At 42.4% G+C, this 6876-nt stretch overlaps 1 long non-coding RNA gene across 2 annotated transcripts in view; it reads right to left on the bottom strand.

The window, feature by feature from the left end:
- LOC133411933 (uncharacterized) overlaps window positions 1–6075 on the bottom strand; it is a 30252-nt gene extending 24177 nt beyond the window's left edge. The window contains exons 1-2 of one of the 2 annotated variants that reach the window (XR_009769705.1): window positions 5977–6075; window positions 3310–3397 (exon numbers count right to left, since the gene is read on the bottom strand). This is a non-coding gene — a long non-coding RNA (uncharacterized LOC133411933). Of the gene's footprint in view, window positions 1–3309; window positions 3398–5052; window positions 5210–5976 lie in introns of those variants that run through there. The other variant, XR_009769706.1, reaches the window with a different exon arrangement.
- Between the last annotated feature and the right edge of the window lie 801 nt (window positions 6076–6876).

Raw genomic sequence — 6876 nt, forward strand, 5'->3', positions numbered from 1 at the left:
ACAGATGAACAATAAAAAGAAAGAAAGTGGCTATGAATACTTCATAACAGTATACATGTTCAAAGAGTAGTAGGAGGAAGTAAAAAAAAACATATCTCGTCCTACCCCTTGTTTATCCATCCATCCATTTTCTGAGCCGCTTCTCCTCACTAGGGTCGCGGGCGTGCTGGAGCCCATCCCAGCTATCATTGGGCAGGAGGCGGGGTACACCCTGAACTGGTTGCCAGCCAATCGCAGGGCACATACAAACAATATATATATATATATATATTGTAATATAGTTTTTGACTTATATCAAATCAATACGATAATTGGTTATTCGAACACAATATATGTGTATACAAATAATTTGGTTGAGTGAGCAGACAGAGCTAAAAGCATATACAATGACGTGACGGCACAGATATTAGATTTTTCTCCAAACCTAAAGTTTAATATTTATACATTTTAAAGATTTTGCTCAATACTGTAATCAAGTCCATCAACTTTAACCTTCAATCAAAACGTGCCGGTATTGACAAAATGATAAAAGTAAAGAAACTAGAAAATATGTGCAGTACTACATTGCTATCAAGCTCTCCATTGTAATCTGTTTAGGCATAGAGCACAGTAGCGCAAAGAGGCTTTGTTGAGTCCACAGCCGAATTTTAAGTTCAAGTTGAAGTTATGACCTAATTGTTGTCTCGCCAGGCCCTTGTTGAGAAAAAGGGAGCGCAAAGCATTCTGGGGGAATGGCAGGTGTCCCTATGTCGCGGCAGCCAGCTTGTTAATTTGCACAAATCGTACACACACACCCGCACGCACACACTCGCCTGCGTGTGTGCATGAGTGTATATATCAGTGATGGGACTTGACCCTAGCGAGTTGCGGCAGTGTTTGCATGTCTTGCTGGGCGTGGGAAAAAGACGGGATCCCTTTTCACAGCTGCCTCGGCTGAGGCCTAGACTGCTGGGGGGCCCCCCACGGACCCCCATACCCTTGTCCGCCTAGACCCTCCAAACCCCCTTTCTCCCACCCTCCCCTTCAATCCTATTCACGCTGTGGCCTAGTAGCTTTCAAAAGCGAGTCACCCCCCGTTCCCCGGCCCTTCATAAATACATCTTATTATTCAAGCCCTCGTTTGCATAGCGATTTCAAAGACATCTCCACTTTGCTCGTGAAGCCTTTCAGACCGAACGAGTGCAAATTTCAGTTTAGTAATCTCCTTGTGTTAATATTTGTTTAGAGCACTGTGTGTAGACTTTAAGGAGAATTTCAGACATTTCTGCTTTGCCGCGAAGAAAGTTGAGCAATCACTTTGCTAGTGTGTATTCCATCTGCCACCGGCTATTGTACAGTACCTCATCCACTCATACATACGCACGCTGACACCCCCACCCCCACGCTCTGCAATGCATTACTGCAGAGATTTATCTGCCATCAGCCTGTATAATACGGAGGTTATAATTTACATCCACTTTAGGAAAAAAAAGCAGCGAAGGCCCTTTCCTTGCATATGTTAATAGCAAGCTTGGGAAAATCGGGGCAACTCAAAGAACGCCATACTAAATTTGAATAACTGAGCTTTCTATTGAGTGCCAAGGCTGTGGAACCATGAAGATTTGACCTTGGCGATAATATGTACTTTGTGTTTAATTCTTAATGCTGGGGGTGAAGAGAGGAGCGTGGGCGGGTGGGGTAGTTCAAATAAAGTACAACGAGCATTAAGACGACAAATAATTCACCCAAATTTTCAGACCATTTAAGTTTCGGCTAAATGCTTCGCCGTGGCTGAATTGTGCACCGGCCGCACACCTTTGTGCATGCATTGCTGACAATAACAACGAGACGAGGGGAGGTTGTCGCATCGAGGCATTAAGGACGAAAAGGACAGAGCCACCCAAACGCTCTTTCCACATGAGCAGGTCCAAAAACGTTGGCTTGAGCCCGACTCCCGTGCTCGCCTAACGGGATAAAGGAACCGCAGCAAAGATTACACGGCCACCTCCCCGCCACCTACCACACTCTCTACCTGACAAATAGGATCATGGTCTTTAAAGGGATAAAATGCTGACTGCGTGAGAATGAAAGAGGTGTGTGTGAGTGCGGCGGGGGTAGTATGGGGTGAAAAATGTTAATACTTAAATGTAGAAACAAATGATGTTCGCGCCCGTCACTGTTTAAGCACTGTACATGAATAAAGTTTAACACCACAACCATTAAATTTTCTGTTTCAGCAGTGCTATATTGGATGTATTGAACGCCATTAATCCATTCCAGCCCCCCAAAAAGACACCACAGTTGTTGTTGTTTTTTTTTGGTAAAAAAAATAAGTAGTAAGTAACAAAGTAAGTGATTAAGAAAAATAGCACTATACTGTAAAAAGAAAATACATAATAAAACTGAATATAAAGAACTGGTCTTATAAAGTATAATTACTGTACATGTGTTTTGGATGTTTGCCTTGGCCTAGTGAGTGACATCAGGAGCTGGAATCACCACGCCCACCTTTTTAAGTCTGTCCTGTGATCGCTTGCTAATTGCGAGATTGTTCATTACGAGCTGATGCAAAGACTCTCCAGCACTTTTCTGTGGATAGGTCATCCGTTGCCGACCCTGTCTGCCCCCTGACCTTCCTGTGTCATGCTTCTCCTGCAAATCCTCTTCAGTCTTCTGTCCCCGGCCACGAGTTCTGCCTTAGCACGCTTGCCAGTCCCTGTGGCTGTTAAATGCTTTGCTAGAACGACAGCAAAGTGTGAGTTTCCCCGTCCTGCTATCTGTGGATTACGGAGCATTCATTACATGACCTGGTCCCAAACCCTTCGAATGCTTTTTATCTGGATTTTGAAGTTAACTGCATTGATGCAGTTGATGGTCGCAATTGTTAATAAAAGTCAATTCCAGTTCTACACGTGCACAGTTTTTCCAATCCAATAAAAGTCTAAAAGTGCAGAGGCGACTACCGCTCTCCTTGCCCACATGCGAGAGCATCACAGCACCTTAGCTGCTACATGTATTTTTTGCTTCACTCGAGCTATTGAGGCTGGCTAGTACCTCAAATTTTGGCTTGCAACACACAGCAAAACATTTGACCAAATGACGGCTCGTAATTTGCAAAACTCGTAAGTTGGGTTATTCGTAAATCAACGTTCCGCTCTAATGTCTCAAATACGGAAAAGCAACCACATTATCATTGGCTCATGAAAGACACACGCGCACGCACACATGCACACCTATTCCCAGGAAGAAGCCTGGACCATCTTTACGTTTGACCTTCAGGTGCAAACCATAAAAGCGAGGCTCTAAATGACAGGTGAAGCACACGTGTACCTGCTGGCTGACAGATGATCTCCTCCTCCTCTTTGCCACTCTTCTGACTTCAGAACCCAACTTTCGGGATGATGACGATGGCATTCTCCTTCCCAAAAAAAAAAAAAAAGGCAGTCTTAGCACAAAGGGGAAGCGAAAAAAGGCATTTGCGAAAAATACAGAACAAAATAGCAGTCGTATTTATTTCCCCATGTATGGTATATTGTATGTCCTATTGTCTGCTGCATGTATAGTATATCATACTTGATACAGCACACGTAATATAATAGAAAAAAATGCACTCTTTGAGGCATCTGGGCAGTTTCATCAGTTGCTAAGCTACAACAATAGAGAATAGTACAAGACCCGCTGCATGCTCCATGTAAAACAATCACACGCACACACACAGCCAGTCACACTTGGGCCAAGCTCTTGTCTAACAGTGCACATCAAATATTGTCAGTCATGGTCTAAATAGAGCATGCTGGGACTTCAGGGATATTCAGTCATCTCTGAGCCTTGCTGATTCCACTCCAAGAATAGATCAAACACGAAGCGCTCGTCCTATTATGTTCTTTACTGGCAAAAATAATCCACTCGATTGAATATGGTTTACAAGAAACAACAACAACAAAAACAACAAAAACAAGATTCGGCTCGGATGATGGGCACGGAACCGATGATGCAATATGTCGCTGCGTGGATATATGAAGCGTTGCACCCAGTGGAAACAAAACAGCTAGCAAAACCAGACTTTTGTGATGCATTCACATTCACGATACATCACAGTGTACTCCGTGACAGGCAGTGGGCATCAATAAGACACACCACCCACTGAGCAAACGTAGAGATGTACAGGAATTTACTGTGAACCACGGGGTCCATTTGCAAAGGTCAGCTATGTAGAAAACATATCAAACTGCGCCTTCACTTACAAGTTCAATTTGTTTTCGTGACGACACTCATAACTCAAAATACTCATATCGAAAATTATACACCAGGTGGCAGTAGAAGAGTTTGGCAAATAAGTGACTCAGCAAGCTGCAGTAATGTTAATCATTTTTCGCAAAGGGTAACTATTATTATACGCCGAGTATGGTTATATTCTCTGTCTACATGTGTTGCTGCACTATTTGTGTTTAAAACCGCCGTTGCTCTAATGGTTATAACTACCGCAACAACAATGCTAGTTTCATTAGCCCATCTATTCAGTTTTGCATTGTGTGTTAGCCTCAAGCTATCAGACTATTGTAAATTATGCGGTTGAATTAAATACCCATGTAATTCCCTTTTTTTTCTTCTTCCATGTTTAAACTTCAATAGGGTACGGAAATAAATATCTTGAAGCAAGCAATTGGCCAATTTTAAAGAATTGTTCACCATCCACTGCTTGTTGGGAGGCTCACTGCTGAAACCCAAATTTCTGCTGGAAATGCGAGACAAAAAAAATAATCGGCCCTTGCTACAGCTTGTACCTTGAAAAGCTCCTAAATTGGGTCAATTGTACGTTGATGTACCGCCGTATTCATATTTATTTATTTATATTTCATATTAAAAGGCAGTATAGCAAATGGGTGGATGGAAATGAGAGCTTGTGATGTAAAAATGTGCACAAACTGCGCACGTATGAAAATGAGAAGATATTTTGACATCATAACTTATTGAACTACATTCTGTAGGTTAGATATATTTTAAAAAATAATTTAAAAAAATATTTACTATCCTGTGGCAACTGTATTGCATGAGCATTTTCTACTTACGTACTTCTTTTAAATGAGCCCCAAAAGGCTCAAAAACAACCTGGCATCAAGAAACATCTGTGAAAAATGGCGTCTGCTGCCAACAACGTCACGTGTCCTCCAAACTGGCCAATCACGTGGAGCCTTTTAACTGTTTCCACGTCTCCCTTCTCCTGATATTATTCCACTTTAAGCACCCACTACAAGTTCCAAGTCTCCCACATGCGCGTGAACGCCTCCTTTTGTGTCTAAAATGCAAAATGATTCACGCATCGGTGGATTATTAAAGGGACGTGCGCACGTGGTATCTCCCGAATGCAGCTCGGATGCACAGAATGGACCGAACCATCACGTACAAAAATCACTTAATGTCCATTCCTGGAATCTTGCATCATCATCCTTCGCATTTTCCCCCCTGCTCGGTGTCGGTTTGAGCATCCGCCTCAGCATCCTGCGCAGGTCTGTGGTCGCCTTGAGATAGTCCTCCAGTCCGGACGACCCTCCGGTGGGGCCGTTGGGGTGCTCGCGAAGAGTTCGGCGTCAGTTGGTACTTTCGGTTCTCTAGCTTTATGAAATTAAAACTCATACAGCTAGATAACCAAAGACACAAACTAAGCCTGTCGTCTCTCTTAAAGGGCCATCGCACCTATACCGATGCAAAGAGCGTGCGCGCGCACGCTCAAGGTGTGTGAACGTGCACCTCTGCGTAAGTGGGCCAAGCATGATTGGACATTATGTCGCCTAAATGGAGAATCATGTTTCCCTGTAGCGTTCAAATGGTAAATAAACACTTTGAATCTTGAATCTTATCTTAATAAGATTCAAGATTCAAAGTGTTTATTGTCATATCAACACTGCAGGGAAACTTCGTTCAGGAATAAGACTGAAGATTCCGAAGTGGTCTTCATTGCAATTGCACTCAACCAAATGCAGAAAGCATCATACTTACTTGCACAGCAGGCTGCTCCTCTATATTGTCCCCAAAGAAGAAGAAGAAAAAAAATAAAATCTCAAATCCGCTTTTCATGCAAGTCTGACCCCCCCCCCCCCCCCCAAAAAAAGGTGCAAATTTGCGCCGCAAAAAGTGTGCAGGGGCAACTCCGAGTGGTCTGCAGCCTCTCGCAGAGTGCGACTGACAAGTGCAAGAAGTGCACATGGTGAACACGCGTTAGCTCCGCCTCGCAACGAGAGGGGGAGGGAGGGGTTTGGTGGGTTGGGGTGGGGGGGTGTGTATATATATATATATATATATATATATATATATATATATATATATATATATATATATATATGAACATGAGCAAGTGTTTAACTCACACCCAATTTACAGACTAAATCGTCTCAATGGTCCTATATGGTTTTCAGTGACAAATTTCAAATCTGGGGAAAAAATATACTTGTTCATGAGCAAATTTTCACGTGCAATAATTTAAATAATCAGATTTAATTAAAAGGAATAAGAATTCGATTTAGCCACTACATTTTATTTTCAGTTCTTTCAATTAATAGCTGCTTTACACCCCCCCTCCCCCGCCCCACGAAAAATATTTTCTCCAGAAAATAGCCAGAATTTTAGTCAGCCAAACCGCGCTAAAATGACACGAGTGAATTTCTGTCATTGAAAAAAAAAGATGAACGCAACAAACATATTTTTGTTCTGCTCTATTGTGACGATCCAATTCAAAATCAGTTGACCTACATTCTCTCCACTCCTTAGACTGAACTATTTTGCCAGCTTAAGTCTATTTCCCATTTTCTACAATACAATTAAACTCGTAAGTTTAGACACCCTGGCAGAATTTGTGAAGTATTGACAATTATTTTTAGAGGGACAATATGACTGATGATT

Source organism: Phycodurus eques, chromosome 13 (genome assembly GCF_024500275.1).
Source record: "Phycodurus eques isolate BA_2022a chromosome 13, UOR_Pequ_1.1, whole genome shotgun sequence".
NCBI classification, from domain to species: Eukaryota; Metazoa; Chordata; class Actinopteri; order Syngnathiformes; family Syngnathidae; genus Phycodurus; species Phycodurus eques.